The 24,257-nt window shown below is 53.7% G+C and overlaps 4 long non-coding RNA genes across 7 annotated transcripts; 2 read left to right on the forward strand and 2 right to left on the reverse strand.

The window, feature by feature from the left end:
• The first annotated feature begins 994 nt into the window (after positions 1-994).
• Positions 995-5,840, forward strand: LOC135285084 (uncharacterized). 3 transcript variants are annotated; one of them, XR_010350095.1, is made up of 4 exons: positions 995-1,111; positions 2,115-2,238; positions 3,052-3,727; positions 4,681-5,840. It is a non-coding gene; the product is annotated as an uncharacterized LOC135285084 (long non-coding RNA). The 3 variants fall into 3 exon arrangements; XR_010350094.1 differs by lacking the exon at positions 4,681-5,840 and adding an exon at positions 4,219-4,668; XR_010350093.1 differs by lacking the exon at positions 4,681-5,840 and having other exon boundaries at positions 3,052-3,954.
• LOC135285083 (uncharacterized) lies at positions 5,796-10,490 on the reverse strand. Of its 2 annotated transcripts, none has more exons than XR_010350091.1 (4): positions 10,292-10,490; positions 9,579-9,665; positions 7,664-9,494; positions 5,796-6,921 (listed from the first exon to the last, which is right to left on the reverse strand). It is a non-coding gene; the product is annotated as an uncharacterized LOC135285083 (long non-coding RNA). The 2 variants fall into 2 exon arrangements; XR_010350092.1 differs by lacking the exon at positions 10,292-10,490 and adding an exon at positions 10,094-10,262.
• Positions 10,491-10,810: 320 nt separating this feature from the next.
• LOC135285082 (uncharacterized) lies at positions 10,811-12,644 on the forward strand. The gene is made up of 2 exons (XR_010350090.1): positions 10,811-11,165; positions 12,303-12,644. It is a non-coding gene; the product is annotated as an uncharacterized LOC135285082 (long non-coding RNA).
• Positions 12,645-19,575: 6,931 nt separating this feature from the next.
• LOC135285039 (uncharacterized) lies at positions 19,576-21,134 on the reverse strand. The gene is made up of 3 exons (XR_010350053.1): positions 20,615-21,134; positions 20,136-20,223; positions 19,576-19,852 (listed from the first exon to the last, which is right to left on the reverse strand). It is a non-coding gene; the product is annotated as an uncharacterized LOC135285039 (long non-coding RNA).
• Between the last annotated feature and the right edge of the window lie 3,123 nt (positions 21,135-24,257).

Consider the following 24,257-nt stretch of genomic DNA (forward strand, 5'->3'; position numbering starts at 1 on the left):
GAAATTTGGGGAGCACAAATTCCCCCCTGCTCCTGCTCCTTTTGGCTCCAGGGCTGGAGCTCAGAAACTCCACCTGGAACCCTGGGGTAGAGCAGGGAACCACGGAATCCCCAAAGCTGGAAAAGCAATTCCCCACATCCCTGCATCACCCCAGCACAGCCGGGCCGAGCAGAGCACTCAACATTGTCCCCAGATGTCACAGCCACGTGCTCCTGGAGCGCTCCCAGGGGTGGGGATTCCACCACTGCCCTGGGCAATCCCATCCAATGCTTGCTCGTCCTTCCAGTGGAGTTTTTCTTTTCCCTGATCTCCAACCTAAAGCTCCTCTGGTGCAACTTGAGGATTTTCCTTTTTTAATTTTTTAATATTTTTTAAATTTTTTTTTCTTAGGATTTTTCCTTTATTTCTTAGGATTTTTCCTTTTTTTCTTTTTCTTTTTTTTTTTTTAGGATTTTTTCCTATTTTCTATTTTTTTAAAGGAGTTTTCTTTTTTCTTTTTCTTTTTTTAGGCTTTTTCCTCTTTTCTTTCTTTGTTTCTTTTTTTTTACGTTTTTTACTTATTTTATTTTATTTTATTTTATTTTATTTTATTTTATTTTATTTTATTTTATTTTATTTTATTTTATTTTATTTTATTTTATGTTATTTTATTTTATTTTTCTTATTTTATTTTATTTTCTCTTATTTTATCTTATTTTATTTTAAGATTGCTCCCATTCTCCTCTCCAGGAGCAGAGGCTTTGAGCAGCCAATTCCACCCATCCCTGCATGTTTTCCCGGCACTATCCCCGCTGCTGCTGCACCCAATCCTCCTCCAGCGCTCTCCCCATCCCCTCTCCCTCTGCCCTGAACCCTCTGAGCCATTCCGAGTGTCCCGGGAGGGGCAGGGCGGGCGGAGCCAGCCGCTGAATCACGGGCAGGCCCGGGCACGCTCCGAGCCGTGCCCTCGGGGGGATTATTCACCCCCTGCCGCTGCCCGGCTTCCCCCGGAGCCGCGGGGCTGGGAGCGGCCGGGCAGCACCTGGGAAAGCGCGATCCTGGCGGGATGCCTGGCACGGCCCGGCTGCCACAGGGGCGTTCCGCCTCGCCCCGGGCTCGCAGCAGGGCAGGGGTGAGGCGGGCACCGGGGGAAAGGCGGCGGGGCCGGCGTGCCCCGGAGCCAGCCCGGGAGGAGCCCCGGCCCCTGGGACCGGGAACGGGCGGGGAAAGGGGGTTCGGGATGGGTTTGGGGCTCTGGGGGAGAGGAGAGACAGGGGAAAGGGGGTTCGGGATGGGTTTGGGGCTCTGGGGGAGAGGAGAGACAGGGGAAAGGGGGTTCGGGATGGGTTTGGGGCTCTGGGGGAGAGGAGAGACAGGGGAGAAGGGGAAAGGGGGTTCGGGATGGGTTTGGGGCTCTGGGGGAGAGGAGGGGCAGGGGAAAGGGGGAAGGGGGTTCGGGATGGGTTTGGGGCTCTGGGGGAGAGGAGGGGCAGGGGAAAGGGGGAAGGGGGTTCGGGATGGGTTTGGGGCTCTGGGGGAGAGGAGGGGCAGGGGAGAGGGGGAAAGGGGGTTCGGGATGGGTTTGGAGCTCTGGGGGAGAGGAGAGACAGGGGAAGGGGGTTCGGGATGGGTTTGGGGCTCTGGGGGAGAGGAGGGGCCGGGGAAAGGGGGTTCGGGATGGGTTTGGGGCTCTGGGGGAGAGGAATCAGAGGGGAGAGGGGGAAAGGGGGCTGGGTGCTCGGGAGAGGCGCCCCCGGCCGCTCTGTGGCTGCTAAATCCATTTATTGAACCAGGGAGAGCTTCCCAAGGGATGAGGGTGGGGCTGAGCCCCCAAACCTCCTCCTGCAGGGATTGGGATGGCTGGATGCCCTCCAAATCCACACATTTCTGTCTCAGGAAATTAGGGAATATTTCCCAAGGGATGAGGCAGATCCTGGCTAGTGCTGAGCCTCTCACCCTTCAAGGATTTGGGAATGGCTGGGTGCCCTCCAAATCCACACACTCCCCTGTCAGGAAATCAGGGAACGCTTCCCAAGGGATGAGGCAGATCCTGGGTGGGGCTCAGCCCCCAAACCTCCTCCTGCAGGGATTTGGGATGGCTGGGTGCTCTCCAAATCCACACATTTCTGTGTTAGGAAATAAGGGAACACTTCCCAAGGGATGAGGCAGATCCTGAGCCCCTGGATCCCCTCCTGCAGTGCCCAAGGCCAGGCTGGAGCAATTTAAGATAGGGAAAGGTGGAATGGGATGAGCTTTAAGGTATTTCCAACCCAAACCCTGCAGGGATTTGGGCTCTGTTCTACCCCAAAATGCGACCAGAGGAGGGGACAGTCCCGGCCACCAGACCAGGCAGAGACTGAGAGACACAGGGAGCAGAAAAGGGAATGAAAAAAAGGGAATGAGAAAGTCAGGAAGAGCATACAAACTTCCCAAATTCCCTTTTAGGGACCTCCCCTGAAATAAAGGAGACAGAAACCAGCGGCTCCCCTTTCCCACGGCAGCGCGAGCAGGGGCTCCCAGTGCTCCCAGTGTCCCCAGTCCCTCCCAGTGCTCCCAGTGCTCCCAGTTCTCCCAGCGCTCCCAGTGCCCCCAGTGCTCCCAGTTCTTCCAGTGCTCCCAGAGCTCCCAGTGCCCCCAGAGCTCCCAGCGCTCCCAGTGCTCCCAGTTCAGTGCTCCCAGAGCTCCCAGTGCCCCCAGTGCTCCCAGTTCAGGGCTCCCAGTGCTCCCAGTGCCCCCAATGCTCCCAGTGCCCCCAGTGCTCTCAGTGCTCCCAGTCCATCCCAGTGCTCCCAGCACTCCCAGTGCTCCCAGTCCCTCCCAGTCCCTCCCAGTGCTCCCAGCCACGCGCGGCTCGTGCGGCGATGCCCCGATAAACCCAGGGCTCGGCTCCCACCCCCATCCCCGCTCCCTCCCTCTCTCCCGAGCGCATCCCGGAACGCCAGCATTGCTCCGGGGGAGCTGCGAGCCCGCACCCCGCTCCCAGAGCCCGGGGCAGCCCTTTGAACCTTTCAACAGCTCCTTTTTTATTTATTTTTTTATTTAATTTTTTTTTTTTTTGGCTTTTCCTTGCAGCCTCTTAAATCAAACCTAACCCGGGCTGCCGAGGGAAATCCGGAGCTGCTCGGGGCAAGAGTTAAAACGTGTTAAGCACCGAGATCCAGGCCAGATGTGGAACTCTCCGGGGCCACCACGGGGCTTTGAGCCGCTGGTTTGACACCTCTGCTTTCGACATTAAAAGTCCCAGCGGGGAGGAAATCCTGCTGGCCTGAGTTATGAGCTATTTACCGAGGGGGGCAGCCCTTGAAAGGACTCCCAATAAAACCTGGAATAAGAGTAAATTATTAGCATAGGCTGGGAAAAGAGGTTTATTTTTTAAGGCAGCTGGGTTTATGGAATTTTTTATTTTATTTTATTTTTTTTTTCTGCAGCGCTGGCTGAAGATAAAAATCCTCCTGGCTCTGAGGGATAAAGGGAATGCTGAAAGTGTGTGAGAGCTCCAGGTCCCGTTTGGAAAAGCACTCACAGGCAATAAACCCCTGCTCAGCTGCTGGCGTGGGACAGCCGAGGCTTCTCCCCGCCCCGACTCAGATGTGGGGAGGAAAATTCAGGAATTAGTGGCTGGATGCTGCAAGTGCCCATCAGGAATCTCCCCCTCTCTCTGCTCCTCTCTGTTCCCAGGTTTTCCCGTGGCTCAGGGAAGTGCTGGGATCCCTGGAAATGCCAAAAAATGTGTGGATGCAGCTTCAGGGTGAGCACGGTTAAAGGTTTGGCTCCGTGGTTTTTGGGGGGGGGTTTTCCAGCCTTATCCCAGTGCTGTGGGACAGATCCCAGCACCCAGCTCCTGTCCCATTAGCTGTGGGGTCTGTGGGATTTGGGATCTGTGGGATCTGGGATCTGTATGATTTGTGGGATTTGGGATCTGTGTGATCTGTGGGGTCTGGGATTTGTATGATTTGTGGGATTTGGGATCTGAGGGATCTGAGGGATCTGGGATCTGTGGGATTTGGGATCTGAGGGATCTGGGATCTGTGGGATCTGTGGGATTTGGGATCTGTGGGATCTGAGGGATCTGGGATCTGTGGGATTTGGGATCTGTGGGATCTGAGGGGATTTGGGATCTGGGATCTGTGGGATCTGTGGGTCTGTGGGATTTGGGATCTGAGGGATCTGAGGGATCTGTGTGATCTGGGATCTGTGGGATCTGGGAGCCATTTAAGGACCTGCTCCTGCCTTTCCTAGCTCACTTCCACCATGGATTGGTGAATGGATCTCATTCTTTCTGGCCCTCCTAAAAAATAAAGGAACGACCCTCAAGTTGCAGGAAAAGGACTTCCCCAAGCTCTGAGGGCTCAGGAATTTTTCCAGGGGTCTTTCACCCCCCCTGGCTCAGACGCCACCAGGCAAGGACAGAGGGTGGTGGCAGGGCTGGATTTTGAGGCAGAACTCCCAAAATAGGCGAGCAAAGCTCCTAAGAGCCTCTCCCTGCGGCGGGGATCACAAACCCCAGGGGCTGGTGCAGCTCACGGCCCCTCTCCCGAGGATTCCAGCCCAGCCTGAGCCTCCCCAGGTGCTGGACCCGTGTCTGCACGCTTCTCCCGTGCCCTGACACGACTGCGAGTGCCAGGGCTGCTCCTGCCCATCACCGCCTGCCCTTGACTTGTCTTCCAGACACGTTGCCTTTTTCTTTTTTTTCCCTCCCAGGGTTTGATTTCCTCGCTTGTTTGTTTGTTTTCCTCCCTGCTCGGTGTCAGAGCAGCTCCAGGGCTCGTTCTGAGGCTGACAGGACTTAAGGACGGGGTTTTTCTGCTGTAGAGAAATCCTCTTTTCACCAGAAAGGACACAGCCAGTGCTGGCTGGGGACCCAAAGGTGCCACAGGCTGGAGATCCAAAGGTGACAAAGGGAGAGGAGAGGCAGCTCCTCCATCCCTCTCCTCCCTGGAGATCCCTCCTGAGGCTGCTGGGAAGGGCTCCAGGGAGCAGAGAACTCCTACAAACACCCGGGGGGCAGATGGCCTGGGGGGGTCTGCTCACAAAGAAGTACAAATAAAGGTGTCCCAGGTGTCCCAGGCTGCCCCAGGATTCTCAGTAATGTCCCAGTGTTGTCCCGGGGCAGTCCCAGGATTCTCCCAGTGCTGTCCCAGGATTCTCCCAGTGATGTCCCAGGGTTGTCCCAGGATTCTCTCGGGTGTCCCAGGGCTGTCCCAGAACTGTCCTAGGATTGTCCCAGCACCGTCCCAGCACTGTCCCAGGGCTGTCCCAGGATTCTCCCCTTGATGTCCCAGGATTATCCCAGCGCTGTCCCAGGATTCTCCCAGCACTGTCCCAGGACTGTCCCAGGATTCTCCCAGCACTGTCCCAGCACTGTCCCGGGCTGTCCCGGGCTGTCCCGGGGCTGTCCCCCTCCTGAGTCACCCCGGCCCCGGGCACACTCCCTGCCGTGCCGTGCCGTGCCGTGCCGTGCCGTGCCGTGCCGTGCCGTGCCGTGCCGTGCCCGAGGTTCCCATGGCCAGCAGCCTCCCTGTGCCCCTCCTGCCCGAGCCCGGACCTGCCGGGCTGGCCCAGCCGGTCTCTCTCAGGTGTGGCCGCGTTATTTGCTCGCTGATTACCGGAATAAAACCATCATTAACTGCGGCTGCCGCCCCGCCGGGCGTGTGCCGCCCGTCTGCAGCCGGCCCCTGCTGCCACCCCGGCCCTGCCACCCCCGGGGCTGCATCCCTGCTCACAGGGCACCTCCCAGCCCACGTTTCCCAGGTTTGTGCCTTATCCATTCCCGGGAGTGGGAAGGGAAAGAAAAAGAGGAAGGATGGGGTTTGGAGAGTGCCCAGAACTCAGCACTGGCTCCATCTCTTCGTAAGAAAAGGGGGGAATTACATGTCAAATTACATGTCAAATTACATGTTAAATTACATGTTAAATTACATGTTAAATTACATGTTAAATTGCATGTTAAATTACATGTTAAATTACATTTGAAATTACATTTGAAATGACATTTTAAGCGGATGTATTCCTTACAAACACGGGCAGAGCCCCCGGAGCACAGCTGGGTTTCTCAGGGCAGGGATTGTCCTGCACAAATGTCCCATCCCAGAGCTCAGGGCTGACCCCAAACCCTCCAGCAGTGGCACATTGTGGCGCTGGCACGTGTGTGCCAGCCCTGGGGGAGTTCTGCATCCTGGGAAATCCCTGGAAGCAGCTTTGGGCTGAAGGAGCTCCTTGTGTGGCTGGGACAGCAGTGTCCCCAGGGCTGGCACTGTCCCTGCTCCTGCAGCTGGGCCACAGCGACCCCAGAGCTGTCCCCAAAATTCTCTGTCCTCAAGGCTGGCCCAGCCCTGGGCTCACACCTGGGACCCTGCAGAGGTGACAGAGGTGACAGAGGTGACAATTCCCTCACACACTGCCAGACCCCGGGGTTATTTAGCAGAATCCCTTCCCTCCACCTTTGCAGATTTAATGCATCCCAGGGAAAGAAAAGCACAGAACTCCCAGAAATTAATTTGCAGCCACTCTGCAGAATTTATTTTTTAAAAATCAGATTTCTCCCATTTTCAGCAGCGATTCCTTCTCACTTTTTCCCCCGTGACACCAAAGCACCCACTGTGACATTCCCAGGCTGCAGAGCTCTGCTGCCAGCTCCTGTCAGCCCCAGGCGTGGGCCAGCATTGACTCTGCTTCCCCAAAACCACTGAAATTCCCCAGCAGGACAGGCTGGGAACGTCCTGGAGCAGCCCAGCCCTGCAGAGACATTTCCAGCAGGCTGAAATGTGTGAGAGCAAGGAGGATTTCTGGAGGAAAGGGGGGAAATTTGGGTCAGTGGTGCTGGTTGCTGGGAGCAGGGCAGGAAGTGGCTGTGTTTACAGGGCTGGAGTTGTTTTTTCCTGTGGCACACACATGGAATGCTCTCGGAGCCTGGAAACGTTTTTATGGGAGACAGCAATTATCCTGCAGGGTGAATTAAAAGATATATTTGTGTGGGAAATGAATTTGTAGAATAAAAAACAGCCGGATTCTGATTGTAACAGCGTGAATTATAACATCTGTATTGCCACACGAGACTGAAAACAGAATTAAAGTTTTTAAAACACCTCTCATAACCCCATCTCCAAGTCCAAAAAAATCTTAATCTGACAATTTGGAGCAGAAAGCTTTTGGATATGGAGAGAGCAGCAGGCAGCAGCTTTGGGAAAGGATTTCCCAAAGGGTCAGGTGGCGTGGGAGGCTGGAGCAGCCATCTGGGGAGGGAAGGAGGGCAGCAGAGAGGAAAAGGCCCTTTATGACCGGCCCAAATGTTAAAGGCTGCGAGAAACGCGGGAATGATCCCATTAAGGACCAAATGGATGCCATAAACCGGGATTTTCTCCTTTCTTTGGGGTTGTTTCTATCGCTTTCATCCCAATCAAAAACATTCTCAGCCTTCTGCCTTGGCTTTTAGGGACCGAGTTCCTTAGGGTGGCACTTTCCTCGTGGTGCAAATTCCCACATTTCCAGGGGAAAACTCCCCTCTCACAGCAGTCCCAAGGAAAAGCTGAGCGTGGTTTCCTCCCCCCACAATCCCTGGTGCTGAGGAGCAGCAGGGAAGTTGGGATAACCAGCGATGAACGGGAGGCCAGGGCTCCTTCCCAAACTTCGCGGAATGCCGGGATGCGAGGCGGGATTGGCGTCACTTCCTCCCCGCCAGCCTCACCTCAGCACCTTCCTTTTCTCCTCCCTGCTGATGAAACCATCCTGCTCGGGCCTGGCGATGTCCTGCATCGCCCAGATCCTGTTTAGAAAACCAAACCCGCCGGAATTCCGGGCTGGGATGGGAAAATCCGGGACGCCACGGGCTCCTCTTGCAGCTGGAAGCCTCCAGCCAGGTTTTCACCTCCCCTTTTGCTTGGTGTTGTTTCTTCTCCTGCTCTCTCACCAGCTCAAGAAGAGCAATTTTCCTTTCAAATGCAAGGCCTGGCCATAAACTTGGCAGGAAAATCCCTCCCAAGCAAATGGCAAGGGAAGGAGAGGGAATTTTGCTGTCCTGGGGGGTTTTCCTGCCCTCCATGGATCCAGGTTAAGTCTCGTTCAAAAACCAATTTAAAAAACCCCAAGCCAAGTCAAAACACGCTGATAAATATCCCAAATAAAGAATTCCAATGGGTGCAATATCCCAAATAAAGAATTTCAGAATTCCAGGCTGGTTTGTCCCGGGAGAAGCCGGGAGATTTCAAACTCAGGCATTAAATCTCCAGCTGAGAACAACTCTGGGGTGTATTAATGAAAATATTATTGAAAATAAAGCCCTTCTTCCCACATCAAGGGGATTTCACTGGTTTAATTCCATCATTTTGAAGACCCTGCTGCAAAGGTGTTTGCTTGCACCTCAGGCACCTGAAGGAGTCAGGGCAGAGAAAATGATGGAATTTCTGTATCCCAAGGAAATGCTGGAAGAGATCTCCTGGAGAGCAGCCTCTGGCATGGGTCTGTCACATTCCTGGCTGCAGGAATTCCCTCTCAGTGTGCCACAAGGCGAGAGGAAATCCTGGAACTTTTTGTATTCCCAGCCCTGGTTGCAGGAATTCCCTCTCTGAGTCCCGCAACACTTTGAGACAAGAGAGATCCTGGAATTTTTGCTCTCCCAGCCCTCATTACAAAAATTCCCTCTCCAAGTTCTGTGACACTCCTGAGGCAAGAAGGACTCTTGGATTTTAGGTTTTCCCAGTCCTGGCTGCAGGAATTTCCTCTCCAAGAGCCACAAGACAAGATGGAACCCTGGATTTTGAGACAAGAGGGACCCTGGAATTTTTGCTCTCCCAGTCCTGGCTGCAGGAATTCCCTGTCCAAGTGCCACAACATCTTGGGGCAGGAGGAAACCCTGGAATTTGTGCCTGCAGCCACCAAACTGCCAGGAAATAAGGGGCTAACGGGCCCTGGTGGTGCAGCTGGACACAAAGTCACACCCCGAGATGAAAGGGGGAATGCAGCCGATCCCAGGCCCTTCACACCAGCCCCGGGGGTGGGGAGGGCAGCGAGGAGGAGCCGAGCTTTGATAGCACCCCCAGCATCCTCACTCAGCCACCTCTGGGAGAAATTCTCCTCTCCAGGCACAAAATCCGCGTTTTTGCGAGCATTGCAATGTTTGGTACATCAATTATTGAGGGGATTTTTTTCATTTTTCCTGCTGAATGAAGGTTTTTTTTTTTGGGGAAAGTCCTGATTTGAAAAGATTATTTTCTTGCCCAGTTTGGCCAGTTTGTTTTTCCCGCACAGCACTGGTGTGGCAGCTTCTTTCTGGTGACTTTTATGAGTCTGCCTTTCAGATTCCTTCACCAGAGATCCAAGCCCAGGGCTCTCCCTCAGACTTGGAGGAAGAACAGCCCAGGATTAGGTGTCCACATGCAAATCCCATTGGTTTGTGGGGTCACTGAGCAGAGCTGGCAGGTGGGGCCTTTACCAGAAATGAGCTTTTGCAGTCACGAGGTTCCTGCTGTGGTCAGGGAGGGACAGCAATGCAAACCCAGCTGCTCTGACACCTGAGTCACCTGGAAAAAATGGGATTTGGGGGTGGGGTGAGTATCCTGCAGTCCCTTGTCCTTGTGGGACGTGTTCAGGGCTGGCTGTGGTACCAGGTGGGATCCGGGTGGGATCCGGGTGGGATCCAGGGCCAGGGGCACCCTCAGCCTGATCCAACTTCAAAAGCTGGGAATGTTCACCTGGAGAAGAAAAGGAGAACTCAAAACCCCTTCTAGTGCCCGAAGGAGCTCCAGGAGAGCTGGAGAGGGACTGGGGATGAGGAATAGAGTGACAGGAAAAGGGAAATGGATCCCACTGCCAAGGGCAGGGATGGATGGGATACTGGGAATAAATTCCTCCCATGAGGGTGATGAGGGGCCAGGATGGAATTCCCGGAGAAGCCACAGCTGCCCCATCCCTGGAAGTGTCCAAGGCGGGGTTGGAGCACCCTGGGATGGCGGAAGGTGTCCCTGCCCATGGCTCTGGTTGGGATTTCAGGTCCCTTTGACCCCAAACCACGCTGGGATCCCAACACCAGGAGCTCTCCCCGCTCCGACCCGCGCCCATTCAGCTTCCAATCAAGTGGAAAGCAAACATCTCTGGGACATGGAGAGCCTTTTCTTCCTGCCTTTATCTCCTTCCTCCCCTCTCTCATTCTCCCTTTAGTGCTGAGATTTCAGCGGCAGCAAAGCCCCCAAACAAGCGGGGGGAGAGGCCTAGGCCCGCTGACTCGGCCTAGGCATGAATAGGCCCGGCCTAACCGGGCCGGGGACCAAAAAGGGGCTGAGGGCTGCTCATTGTGGGGCTGCTCGGGGTCAGCACGGACCATATGTCACCATTCCAGTGCCAGGGTCTCCATGGAGCCCCCTCGGCCCGGCCCTTTGTCGCCGTGTCCCCCCAGATATATTCATGGCCTGGCCGGGCCGTGCCCGGGGACAGAAACAAATTGCTACAAGGCAGGCCCACCCCGTCGGGCTGCCAGCAGCAGACAATCATAAAAGGCCAGTGCAGACTGTTTAAAAGCTGGAGAAAGGGCCGGTTGCCATGGCGATGGGATGGGAGGCCTGTTGCGGCCCATTAAACTCCAATCACATGTAAATTTATCCCCAGGCCTCCAGCGAGGGGGGACCCCCAGAGCTGCAGAATAGCCCCCGACAATAAGCAGTTTGTTTATCAATTCAGGTGCCGTTTAATTGGCTCCATTCAAGCCCCTCTTTGTTTAAAGTAATAACCTTTACAAAGCCCCACTGATTTATCATTTCCAGCACTCCATTAGATGGGCTTCTTGAAATCCTTGCAACCACCTCATCTCCTGGGAGAATAAATCAAGAGGGGATGCTCCGAGGTGGTACCCGCGGGTGGAGGGCTCTGGAATCCCTGAGCAGTTTCCTGGGATCCCTTCCACGGCTGTGGCTGGAGCAGCTGGAATGACCTTGCTGTAAACTTTGGCTCCTCTGCAGCCTGGAGGAGTGTGAAGGTCACCCTGGAGGTGTGCAAAGAGAAGGAGAAAAAAATATCCCCGAGCTGATGGGGCAGCAAGGGAAAACTGATTTTTAGTGAGGATCTTCATGGAGGAGGAGGGTTTGCTCCTTTGGGTGGTTTTTAGGGTGAAGGAAATGGCGGAGAGGCTCAGAGTGATGCCACAACCAGAGGCACAAAGAAGTCGTGGATTCCTCATCCCTGGAATTGTCCAAGCCAAGGTTGGATGGAGCAGCCTGGGACAGTGGGACGCATGGGATGGGTGGCACTGGATGATCTTCAAGTCCCTTTCCAATCCAAGCCATCCCACGAAGGGCTCAGTGGGTTCTTTTTCACTGGTCCTAAACACCAAGAAATGCAGAGTTAGTGACAGCCAGGGACTGATGGACATCCAGGGATTGATGGATCTCTGGGGATTGATGGATATCTGGGGATTGATGGATGTCCAACAGCACAGCCAAGAGCCAGGAATGGCAGATGAGCCCCTGGGGGAAATCTGTGCATCCTGCACCTCCCATTCCACAGATCCCACTGGAATTCCCTTTATTCCTCATGTGCAGAACGGGGCTGGTTGGAGCTGGAGCCTCTCCCAGTCTGGAGTCCCTGGACTGCTCAGTAACTTCAGCTTTCCCCTCAGAAATTGCTGGGAAAATGCAAAAATGGAATCTCCAAGGGGGAAGGAATGAGGAAAGCAAGAAGGACATCTGGGCTTGGTGTCAGCTGGCTCTTTAATCCATCAGCACCTGATTGAGGGGCTTGAACACAGAATCATGGAGTCATTGAGTCTGGGAGAAAGTCCCAAACTTTTTGGAAAAGTTCGGCAAAAACTCCAAAATCATGAATTCCAACCTTGGAGCCAACACCCCCAGCATTCCCCTGAACCATTTCTCCCAGTGCCACCAAAATCCTCAGTTTTTGAGCTCTTCCAGGGAGACTCCAGCACTTCCCTGGGGTGGGGTAATTATATTTGCCTAATTAACAAAGCTCCCCGTGGATTTTTAGCTGCAGAGGGGGGACAGTGAGAAAAGCAGCCTGAGGGGGGCTGGGATCCCAGAGGATTCCTTTGGAGTGGGATCAGCCGGGGAAGCAGCACGGGAGGTCAGGGGTTAAACGGCAGCACTGGGAAGTTTTTTTGCAAGTGAAAAGTGGGGTTTGCAAACCCGGGAATAATCCCGAGGCTTTCCAAAGCTTCCCAAGGTGCCCCCCAGCCCAGGGAAAGCTGCCCCGGGGCAGAGGGAGCAAATCCATGAATTCATTATCCACGCACAATGAGCTCCATTTTCCAAACCAGACTTTTAAAAACCCCCAAATCTGACACAAACCTGAAGACCCCCTCGGTTTTTCCCTCTCTTTTCCAGGCTCCGGAGGCAGAGAAGCTGCTGGGAATCACCTCCTCCCCGATAGGGAGCCACGCTCTAATTAAGAAGAAACCTCCACAAGCCCCTTACAAAGTCTGAGTGGCAGCTGATTATTGTAGCAAAGTGCAACCTCTGCCATTTTGTCAAGCAAGCCCATCAAATTAGGGCGAAATAAGATGTCCATCTGTTTCCTGAATGGCAGCGCCGCCAAAAAATCAGATTCCCACCAGTTCCTTAAGTCCCAATTATTCCCAGATTATCTTTTGAGATGGGGAGATCGGCGCTGAATAAACCTCGTGGCCTCGTTACTGACAGCCTGGTGCATCCCTAAGGAGGGCAGGGGGGCTCGGGTGTCAATCCCCGGGGTGACCCCGCCACTGACAGCGGATAAACATTCCCGGCTCCCCCGGGATCAACATCCCCGGGCTCTGCAGGGAAACACAGGCGCCTTGGCAAGGTAAAGAAGAACGGGGCGGCAGCAGGAGGGGTGGGGAGTGGCAGAAAATCGGGGCTCCAGCCTGGTTTTGGGGGTGGGAAACCAAAGGTGAAGGGAATGATTTCGGTTGGAGGAAGGGAAAAGTCACCCCGTGGTCCTGAGCGCTTTTCCCACAGGGGGCAAAGCTCAGAAAGGCCTCTCAGGTGGCACAAGAATTGTAAATTTTTAAGGTATTTCCAGCGTTTTCCTGAATGCCTCAAGTTTTGTTTCCTTTCCTGCTCCTGCTGGCCAAAAACCTGCTGGGAAAGGATTTCCTTGGAGAGCAAAACTCTCGTCCTGCTCTGCCCACCCAGCCCCAGATGGATTTTCTCTCCCCACATCTCCCCTCTCATTTCCACAACAAGGTTTTCTCCCCCCTCTCTTTCAGGACTTTTGAAAAATACAATTCTCTTTATAGAACCCCAGAGTTTGCGGTTGGAAGGGTCCTTAAAAATCATCTCATTCCAAAGCCCTTATTCGCTCGCAGACTTTTGCTGTGGAATTTTTTTTTTTACCTCTCAGCTCCCTCAAAACCCATTCAGTTAAAAAAGAGGAATGAGATTGGGAATACAAGGTAAGAATTCCACTTGTTCTCTTCCCTCTGCTTCGCCCACCGAGTTTAATCCTGTTTTTTTCCTCACCAAAGCAGAGACATTTACTCTTGGAAGCCAAGCAACGACAACACCGCCCAGAAAGGCAAATTTGTGTCCCACAGGATTAAATTCCATCGCCCTCTCCCCACCAAAAAGGGAGATAAGAGATTTTGGGAGACATCCCCGTTCCCACAGCCTGTAAATGAGGCAAGAAAACCCCCCAGTTCTCCCCCTTCCGCTTCCCAGACAGCCCAGAACGTGGAAAAACTTTTTGATGCCTTTTTTCCTTCCTTTTTTCCCCTCCTATTCCGAGGCTTTGATTGCAAATCCTTTTGTCTCCCAGCTCCAGGGAACTCCCCCTCTTGCAGGTGGTGCTTGGCGGGCGAGGGGGAACTTCAGAGATTCCAGACTGAGCCCGGAGAGAGGCCGGGGACGAGCGGGGCTGGGGTGGGAGGGAGGAACTTTTATTACACGGATCTAACAAGCAAAGCTTCCCAGAACGTTGCTGGGAGCATCCAGGCTCCAAATCTGCATGAATTTCCACTTCAAACGCTGCACAGAAGCATCTTTATCACTCAAACCGCCCGGGCCCAGCTCCCCTGAATGAAAGATTCTCCCATCCCTCTCCAAGGGGAGAAAGTTAAAAAAAACCCAAACAACAAAAAACCCCAAGCAACACAAAACAGAGGCAAAAAAATAGAAATAAAAATAAACCCCAGAGGTTGTTGGTGGTGGTTTCTGTCTGGAAATGTCCCGGTTCAGGTTGGTGTGGAAATCTTAAAGCACTGCAGGTCTTAAATTGGAAATGAGGAGCTCTGACCACAGCAGATTCCCACATTTCACCCAAAAGATTACCAAAGCCTGGCCCTGGAGTTTTCCCATGAAAATCCAACAGCTTTTTGCCCCAAAATACAAAATAAATCCCCTTCACCTGGCTGCTGCCCGTGCTGGGACCCAGGAGTGACAGGTCCAAGTTTTGGTGACCAGGGAATGAAGCTCCCAGAGGCTGTGGGTGAGCTCTGACCCCTGGGAAGGCACCCAGCACCCCAAAATTGGGGCAGAATGAGGGGAAAACAGGAATGGTTTAGGAGCAGCCCATGGGAACGCAAATCCCTCCGGGAAAAGCAGCTGGAGAGAGGCAGGGAGGCTGAAGGAATTCATCAATATTCCAGAGAAAATTTCCCTGGCTGCACCCTGGGGCAAGGCAGGGCTGTGGGATTGCCCCAGATCCCCCATGGGGAAGAGTCCAGGGGTCTCTTTCTGCTCTCCAAAGGCATTGAGAGCCAAAAACAAAAAAAAAAAAGAGGGGGAAAAGCCAACAGCTTTTCCTGCGTGACCCAGATTGTTTTTGAATGTTCCTGGGGAGGGCAAAAATAAACAACGCTGTGCTCTGTTGGAGTGGGGACACCTCGCAGGTCAACCCCGGCATTAAATTGTGGGATGGCACCATTCCCATACAAATGCTGCGAGGGGAGACTTGGGAAAGAGAAAAGGCCAAAAAAAAAGGAGGGAAAAAAAATAATAAAAGCCCTCCACAAGCCCCAGCCAGAAAACTGCAACTCTTGATTTCATTGTGCGCCGGTGACAAGAGCAAACCCAAAATCAAAGAGTTTCATGGTCATTTTTCTATCAGCAAGTGATGCCGGGTGAATAACTTATTTACATGCCAATGTGGAGGCCTGAAATGGCCCAGGATGGGAAAAACGCAGCGCCTCTGTTATCAACAATGATAGCAGCAGCTCCTGGGAGCCACCCCGGGAGGAGGGCCCTAACGAGGCCGGGCTGCAGCCGCGGAATGGCAATGGGTTTTTAATTGGTGACACATTATATTTATCAAGCTGACAGCGGAGGGGCAGAGCAGCAACCTCCTCGTTGTGTGTTTGCCTTCCGCGACTTCCTTTGAACCCATTCACGTGTGGAAGGAATTTAAAGGTTATGGGAAGGGAGGGGGGGAGGAGGAGGAGGGGGGAGGATGGGAGGGAAGGAAGCCTTGTAATAATCCAGCATCATCCTGAGTGATAACACTGAATTATTCAGGAGGGTCCTTAAAAGGGGGGGGTAAATCAAGGCTGAAACAAAAGAGGAGTGAGGCCATTGTGGCTGGCTCCTTCCCCTCTGGAATCAGGGCAGGAGAAGGGAAGCAGGGCAGGGAAAAAGGGGAAAAATGGGGAAAAGTCCTGTCAGAGTCGTTTAGTGGAGCAGAATGGACCCTGTGGGGGGAAGAGTTATTAAAAGTGTTTATTGTTTGAAATGTTTGTAATATTTGTGAGCTCAGGGATGGAGGGAGAGCCTGGGGAGCAAAGGGAGCCCTCCCAGCCTGGGAAAGGTCATTGGGAGATTTGGGATGGGATGGATGGGATGGGATGGGATCAGTGGGATGGGATCAGTGGGATTGATGGGATGGGATCAGTGGGATTTGATGGGATGGGATCAGTGGGATGGGATGGAATTCTGGCTTTTCCTTCCTCTTCCTGCAGCCTTCACACCTCTGGCCGCAGAGGAGGTTTGGATGGGGAATTAGGAATAAATCCTGCCCTGGGAGGGTGGTGGGGCCCTGGCACAGCTGATTCCACACCCCTGGAAGTGCCCAAGGCCAGCCTGGGATGCTGGAGTGTCCCTGCCCACGGCAGGGCTGGAACGAGCTGATTTTGAGGTCCCTTCTGACCCAACCATTCCATCATTCCATGACCTCGCTCGGGATCTCCCACCATCCCAAGAGCTGGAATGCACCCACCAGGTGCCCGAGAGCCTTTTCCAAGCATCCCCAGCCCCTCTGGCTGTGGCTGGTCCGCCTAAAAACCAGGAAAAAAATATTTCAAAACTGATAAAAGTTGAGTTTAGTTCTATTTCAAAACTATTTCACCTGGGAGAGTTTATTTTTCCCTTTGTAATTCCACCCAGGACAGCAGCACGGGGAGCTTCCCCCAGCTCCAAACCCATCCCTTCCCCTCCTTTAATCATTTGTTCACCCACACTTTTCATGTCCATTTTGTCTGGTTTTTAATTTTGGTAGGTAAAAAAAAAAAAAAAAAAAAAAAATTCAACAAGAAAGGCGCGAGAAGAGCCTGATGAAATATTTAAGACATTTTTTTGTTGTTGTTGTTGTTGTTTTCCCTCCGAGGGAAAGCCCTGGAAGCGCTCACAGAGGTTTTGTTTGCTGGCGGCTCTTTGTGCGAGCGCTCGGGGACGAGGCTGGAGCAGGTTGCAGAAGGCGCCGGGGTCACTCCATATTGAGGGGAGCTGTGTTGGCATTGGTCACAGCTGTGCCCGCCCGGCTCCCGGCTGGGCCACCAGCCCCCCGGCCGCCGTGGGGGCTTTGTGGGCAGACAAAGTTGATTGCGGGGCGCCTTTGTTGGCGGCCTCGCTCACACCCGCAGCCACACTCACGGCCCCGACCCACAAAAAAACAGCCGAGCTTTGACAATGTGATGAATTCCTGCACTGCTGCGCCGCATAATGAACTCAAACGCTGCTGCCCCGGCTCCGAGGGGGGGAAAAAAAACCCCGAAAAACAAAAAAACCGACCCCGTATCCCACTGCTTTCCTCCTTGGAACCTGATTTTTTCCCACTAACTGCTGCCTGATTTATGGAGCCTCTCCTGCGCTGGGCGTTTGTGGCTCCGGGCATTTGGCATTCGCTGACATTTTCGCTGAAGCAACTGTGAAAGGGCAAATTTTCCTGGAAACGGAGCTGCAGAGGGAGAACACACGGAGCTGCCTGCCCTCCCTTCTCCCCGGATCTGGGCAGGGACCTGGAGCACCCCTGATGGGAGAGGGTGGAGCGAGGAGGGCACATCCCAGCTGCTTCTCCATCAGGAGGGCCCATCCCAGTTCCTTCTCCATCATCCCAGTTCCTTCTCCATAATCCCAGCTCCTTCTCCATCAGGAGGGCCCATCCCAGCTCCTTCTCCATCATCCCAGCTCCTTTTCCATAATCCCAGTTCCTTCTCCATAATCCCAGCCCCTTTTCCATCAGGAGGGCCCATCCCAGCTCCTTTCCCATCATCCCAGCTCCTTTTCCATAATTCCAGCTCCTTCTCCATCATCCCAGTTCCTTCTCCATCAGGAGGGCTCATCCCAGCTCCTTTTCCATAATCCCAACTCTTTTCCCATCATCCCAGTTTCTTTCCCATCATTCCAGTTCCTCTCCCACCATCCCAGTTCCTTTCACACAATCCCAGCTCCTTTCCCATCATCCCAGTTCCATCCCAGTTCCTTTCCCCTCATCCCAGTTCCTTTCCCACAATCCCAGTTCCCTTCCCACAATCCCAGTACCATCCCAGTTCCTTTCCCACAATCCCAGTTCCTTTCCCACAATCCCCGTTCCTTTCCCACAATCCCAGTTCCCTTCCCATCATCCCAGATCTCTTCCCATCATCCCAGTTCCTTTCCCTTTCATTTTTTTGAAATGAATCCAGCCTGGGATCTCCCACGAGTGTTTGTGACAGGGCACAACATCCAGAGCTGCTTTCTGCTCGTCCTGGCCCCAGTGTGAGGCACAGAGTTCAGCCATAAGTAATGAAACACCAATAAATTTTAAAAAATTTAAAAATATAATAAATTTAATATAATACAATATAATACAATACAATACAATATAATACAATATAATACAATACAATACAATATAATACAATACAATACAATATAATACAATACAATACAATATAATACAATACAATACAATATAATATAATACAATACAATACAATATAATATATCATATCATTATAAATTATGAATAAATAAATAAATAAATAAAAATTGGTAAAGACAAAAAAAAGTTTAAAGGCAGGAGAAAAATATAAATAAATACCAAAGGAAGGAACCCCCAAAGCAGGAACAGAGACACCCCACGAACACACTGGCACCATAAAAGCCCTCCAGGACTTCTCTGTCCCTTTCCCAAACTGTCCCCGCAGTTCTCTGAGTCCTGTCCCTGCTCTGGAGCTGTTTGGGACGGGGAGATCTGGAAGTTCTTTCTAAATGTGGATTTCACCCCCTTTTGCCAAGGAGCAATTCCTGCTTTACTGGGAGTTTGGGGAAGGACTGGGAGCTGGGAACAGGCAGGTCTGTGTCACACTGTGCCTGCAGAGGAGCAGATAATAAATGCATGAGCAGCCTATTTATAACACCAGCCAGCAGGGAAAACCACTGGGGAATATTGAGCAAGCCAAGGGGAGGGAGGAGGAGCCTGAGCTGATCCCAAAGCTCTGCCCGCAGCTGGGGGTGGCTCTGGAGGGCAGGGCAGCACCCCGGTGCCATTCCAGCAGGGGGATCGTTAAACCCTGGGATGGTGGCTCTGGAATTCTGCAATTCTGCAATTCCCATCCCTGGTATTGCCACTCGTCCCGGCAGGGCTCACGGGGAAAAGGAACCTGCCCTGAGAATTCCTCAGGGGGAAAAATGAAAAAATAAATCACATTCTGCTGCTTGTTCCACGGTGAACACTGTGACATTCCTGATTCTGCTGGGCAAGATTTTCTGGGAATATTCCTGGGAATGTCTGAGCACGGAGGGGTCAAATTAGGTTTGTTAAAGACAGAGGAGTTTTAATTGCAGCATTCCCTGAGCATTCCCAAATCCAAGGCCTGCCCAGAGGCTCTGCTCCCAGCTCCAGCTGAAGCCTTTGGACCGAAATATTCATGGAAAAGCCAAATTAACTGTGCTGGGAGTCCTCTGGAGCTGCTGGAACAGGGATGGAGCCAGCCCGGGCTGGGGGGGACTGAAAAAGGGAAAAATATCCAGTGAACACCCCAAAACTCAGTGAGGGAAAATATCCCATGGAATACCCCAAATCTGAGGGAGGGAAAACATCCAATGGAACACCCTGGAAATCAGGGAGAGAAAATATCCAGTGGAACACCCCAAAACTCAAGACAGAGAAAATTTCCACTGGAACACCCTAAAACTGAGGGTGGGAAAATATCCAGTGGAACACCTCAAAACTGAGGGGGGGAAAAACATCAAGTGGAACACCCCAAAACTCAGGGAGAGAAAATATCCAGTGGAAGACCCCAAAACTGAGTGGGAATTCCCTCGTGCCAAGGCCAGCACCAACCCTGAGCTCCAGGAAGACTCCAGAGTGAATTCCACCTGGGAAATGAGGAACAAACCCAGCCCCTGACCCAAAAAAGCCCAGCCAGAAATGGTCTGGGTCTGACCCAGCTGATTTGTGAATTGCTGGGAGAGAGGCAGGCTCTGATGGATTTTTTTTTAAATCTAATTTCCTTCTGGATATTTTTCCAGAAGAGCTTTCCAGGGAAGCTGGCATGCAAGGCTTGGTAATAAGAATAAATGAGAGCACTTTGGTGAGCTCCTTCAGAGCTGCTGGCTCCTTCCCTGCCCCTGATCTGGGGAAGATTGAGTTTTCAGGGCGAGCCCGCTGCTGCTGAGCCTCATTTCTGCAGAGCTTTTCCCATCCTGGAGTGGTTTTCATCCAGGTTTCGGCTCCTGGAGTCAGCAGAAAAATCAACTTGGAGCTGGAACATAGTAAAAAAAAAAAAAAAAAAAAAAATTATATATTTGAATATTTAAATCGATAAATATATTTATATAAATATATTTAATAATATAAAATATATTAATATATCTATAAATATAACAATAATAGTATATAAAATATATTACATGTAAACACATATTTTATATACATATATTTATATAAATAGAGATATGTTTATATTTATATAATTTATATATGTATAAATGAATATATTATTTTTATATTATAAAGAAAAAGCTTTAGTGGTCATGCAAAATAACCTAGTATCCAAAAAGGATCTTTTGTGATTCCAGAGGATTTTGGTGGGTCTGGCTGCTCAATCTGCAATGGCACCAGAGGGAAAGCTCCCTGTGGAAAGAAGACCAGGATTTTCCTACTTAATTGATGCTTAAGTGCATTGATTTCGCTGTAATTAAATGACTTTTGGGGTCCCTTGAGCCCAAACCATGCCAGGACTCCCCGTGTGCCATGCAGGAAATCCACTTGGCACTGCAGAGACGGAGATCTGCCCCTCCTTTTGCAGAAACGGATGGACCAGAGCTTTAATCCTGGACGTTTTCCTGGTGATCTGTATCAGAAATTCCTGGCGTGGTTTGGGCTGGAAGGATTTCCAGGTCACCCAGTGCCAGGGCAGGGTCATCTCCTGCTGTGCCAGGCCTTGGGCACTGCCAGGGCTCCAGGGGCAGCCCCAGCTGCTCTGGAATCCCATCCCAGGGACAATTCCTTCCCAATGTCCCACCTACAGATCCTTTCGTTCAGTGGGAGCCGTTCCCTCTCCTCCTGCAGCTCCATCCCTTGGGAATATTCCCTCTCCATGTTCCCTGCGGCTCCTTCAGGTCCTGGAAGGGCACCACGAGGTCGCCTTGGAGCCTCCTCTCCTCTCCAGGCTGAGCAATCCCAATCCCTTCAGCCTGAAGTTCCCACACTGCTCTTTACAATATTTTTTTCCTTTTTCTTTTAGGGAATGGGAAATGCCAGGGCTGAGCATCTTCACTCCAAGAAATCGGGGTGAAAATTCCCTGAGTGCTTTACGGCCAATAAATGTTCATTTTCCTCCAGGCTCCGACTGTAAAATCATCTGGGAAGGGCAGAGGAGCTGCTCCTCCCAGGAACCCCAGCCCAGAAATCAGGGGAAACTGAGGCAGGAAGGGAATTTGCTCTCTTGCAGTGGCTGATGTTCAGCACCAGGGTGAAGAGAGGCCGAGTTTTGGGGGCAGAACCCTTCCCTGGGGCTGGAAATGCCCCTGCTCAGGGAGGGAGGGAGGGGGCAGCGGGGTCAGGCTCCTGCAGACCCCCCCTCTCTCTAAAGATCCCACTGCAAACCCACCCTGCAAACCCCTCCTCTCCCTAAAGATCCCCCTGCAAACCCCCCCAAAGATCCCCCTGCAGACTCCCCCAAATATCCCCCTGCAGATCCCCCCTACAGATCCCCCCTCTCCCTGTAGATCCCTGCTCCCTAAAAGATCCCCCTCTCCCTAAAAATCCCACTGTAGACCCCCCTCTCCCTAAAGATCCCCCCTCCTTAAAGATCCCCCTGCAAATCCCCCCTCCCTAAAAATCCCACTGCAGACCCCCCCTCCCTGCAGACCTCCCCCAAAGATCCCATTGCAGACCCCTCCTCCCTAAAGATCTCACTGCAGACCCCCCCAAAGATCCCCCTCTCCCTAAAGACCCCCCTGCAGACCCCCCCCTTTCCCTAAAGACCCCCCTGCAGACCCCCCCCCTTTCCCTAAAGACCCCCCTGCAGACCCCCCTCTCCCCAAAGATCCATCCTGCAGACCCCCCCCCCAAAGATTCCCCTCTCCCTAAAGATCCCCTCCCAAAGACCCCCCTGCAGACCCCTCCTCCCTAAAGATCTCCCCGCAGACCCCCCCTCTCCCCGCAGACCCCCTCCCCAACCCCGTTTATCCCCGGAGAGCCGGGGGGAAGGACCCCACCCCTCCGCACGGGGAGGGGACACGGTGACAGCCCCGGGCTGGCCGGGGGTGGGGAGGGGACGGGGGGGCTCAGCCCCTGCAGGCTGGGCTGGCACGAAGCGGCCTCGTTAGCGGTAATTAATGATCCCCGCGGAGCCGTTCCGGCTGTAATCAGCCGCAGCTGGAGCGAGCTTCCCGGACGGACAGACGGACAGACGGACGGGGGGTGGCCGCAGCCGCCCGGCCCCGCTGCCGGGGGTCCCGGGGGTCCCGGGGAGGAAGCGGCTCCCCGGGCGTGGGAACCGCTCCAGGCTCTCCAGGCTCTCCCTTCCCTCCTCCCGGCAGAGAGGGAGGCTCCCGGGGCTGCCCCGGCTGAGAAAACTGCCCGGGGGCCGGGGAGGGAGAGGGGAGAGAGGGGACAGGGGAGAGGGGAGAGGGGAGAGGGGGAGAGGGAAGGGGAAAGGGCAGGGAAAAGAGGGAAAGGGGAGAGGGGAAGGGAAAAGGGAACGGGAGAGGGGAAAGGGAAGGGGAAAGGGAAGGGAATGGGGAACAGGAAAAGAGGGAGGGGGAAGGAGGGAAGGGGAAAGGGGAAGAGGAAAGGGAAGGGGGAAGGGAAAAGGGGAAGGGGAAAGGGAAGGGAATGGGGAACAGGAAAAGAGGGAAGGGGAAGGAGGGAAGGGGAAAGGCAAAAGGGGAAAAGGAAGGGGAAGGGGAAAAGAGGAAAGGGAATAGGGAAGGGGAAAGGGGAAAGGGAAGGAGAAAGGAAAGGGAAAAGGGGAAGGGGAAAGGGGGAGGGGAAAGGGAAGGAGAAAAGGGAAAGGGGAAAGTTCCTCTTTGCTGGAGGGATGGGAGGGAGGGAGGGATAGGAGCATCTTGACTTATCCACGGCTGTGAGGAGGGAAGGGATGGGATTGGGACCTGCAGGGATGGGGATGGAGGGGGATAGATGGATCCAGGCTCTGCAGGGATGGGATGGATGGATTCAGGCCCTGCCGGGATGGGATAGATGGATCCAGGCCCTGCAGGGATGGGGATGGAGGGGGATAGATGGATCCAGGCCCTGCAGGGTTGGGATGGATGGATCCAGGCCCTGCCGGGATGGGATAGATGGATCCAGGCCCTGCAGGGATGGGATGGATGGATCCAGGCCCTGCCGGGATGGGATAGATGGATCCAGGCCCTGCAGGGATGGGGATGGAGGGGGATAGATGGATCCAGGCCCTGCAGGGAGGGGATGGATGGATCCAGCCCCATCAGGGACAGCAGCAGATGACCCACCCAGGCTCTGCTCGGCGGTGCCATTGGCAGAGCAGCAGCAGGCAGAGCCGGCCGCACAGGAAGCTCCACCTGACCCCGAGGAAGCCGCTCATTGTGAGCCCTGGGCCAGGCAGCCGGAGCAGGGCGCGGCGTGTCCCCGGCTGGACACATTCCAGAACCCTCCGGCCACGTGCTGGGGCCGGCAGCCGGGAGCAGAGCGGCCGCTGCGGCCCCTTCCCGTGACCTGGGAGGGGCACAGCCCCATCCCTGCTCCCAGAGCTCGCCGTTCCAGCCTTCCATCCCGCCTGGGAAGGGCCCCTGGCCCGCTGCCACGGCCGCCGGCGGCCGAGCGCCGTCCCCGAGCGCGTGCGGGCGGCGCGGGGGCCACCGGGGCCACCGGGTGACCTCGGCGCTGGCGGCGGCCCAGCCTTGGCAGGCAGAGCGTGAGAAAGCAGGGGGCGACACCCAAGTGTCATCACAGCTGCAAAAACTGCTGAGCAGAAAGAGCATAATTACAAAAATATGCGCCCGGAGGCTTTTCCGTGATGGAAACAGAGGCGCGCTTCAGCCCGGCCTGGCAGGGCTGCAAAGCCGGGCTCTGCCGGCCAGGGGGGGGTTTAACGAGCCCGGGGGGGCTCGGGGTGGCCGGGGGCTCCATAAAGCCTGTCATCACCCCGTGTGGCGTATCTGCCAGATGAAGGAGGAACATAACACACCCCGTTAAAATTAACAAAGCTCTTTTTCTTCCTGCTTGGCTTTTCCCCCTCTCCTCCTCCTCCTCCTCCTCCTCCTCCTCCTCCTGGCTGCCCCTCACCCCCACCCCGGCTCCTTGGCTGCTGCTGTTTGCAAAGTGACTTCAGGAACTGATAAAGCTCTTTAAGGGCAGCCAAACACCGGCCTGGCCTCACATGGCAACGCTGGGAGGAATGTCCCACCACCGCACAGCACGGGCGTGACATTAAAATGGAATCCGCTCGCTTGACGCAGGCAAAAAAGAAAAAATAAAAAAAGAAAAAAACAACCCAGGCATGTGCCACCATGTCCCCAAGGCCTGCTTCTCTGTGCCCTTGACACGTGGCTTGCAGGCGGGCAGTGCCACCAGGGCCACGGGGCTGCACTGCTTTAACCTCGCTGGCAGCAGGGGACAGCCAGAAAAAAGGGAACAGCCAAAAAAAAAAGGGAACGGCCAAAAAAAAAGGGAATTTCTGC

This window comes from Passer domesticus, chromosome 22 (genome assembly GCF_036417665.1).
Source record: "Passer domesticus isolate bPasDom1 chromosome 22, bPasDom1.hap1, whole genome shotgun sequence".
Classification (NCBI taxonomy): Eukaryota; Metazoa; Chordata; class Aves; order Passeriformes; family Passeridae; genus Passer; species Passer domesticus.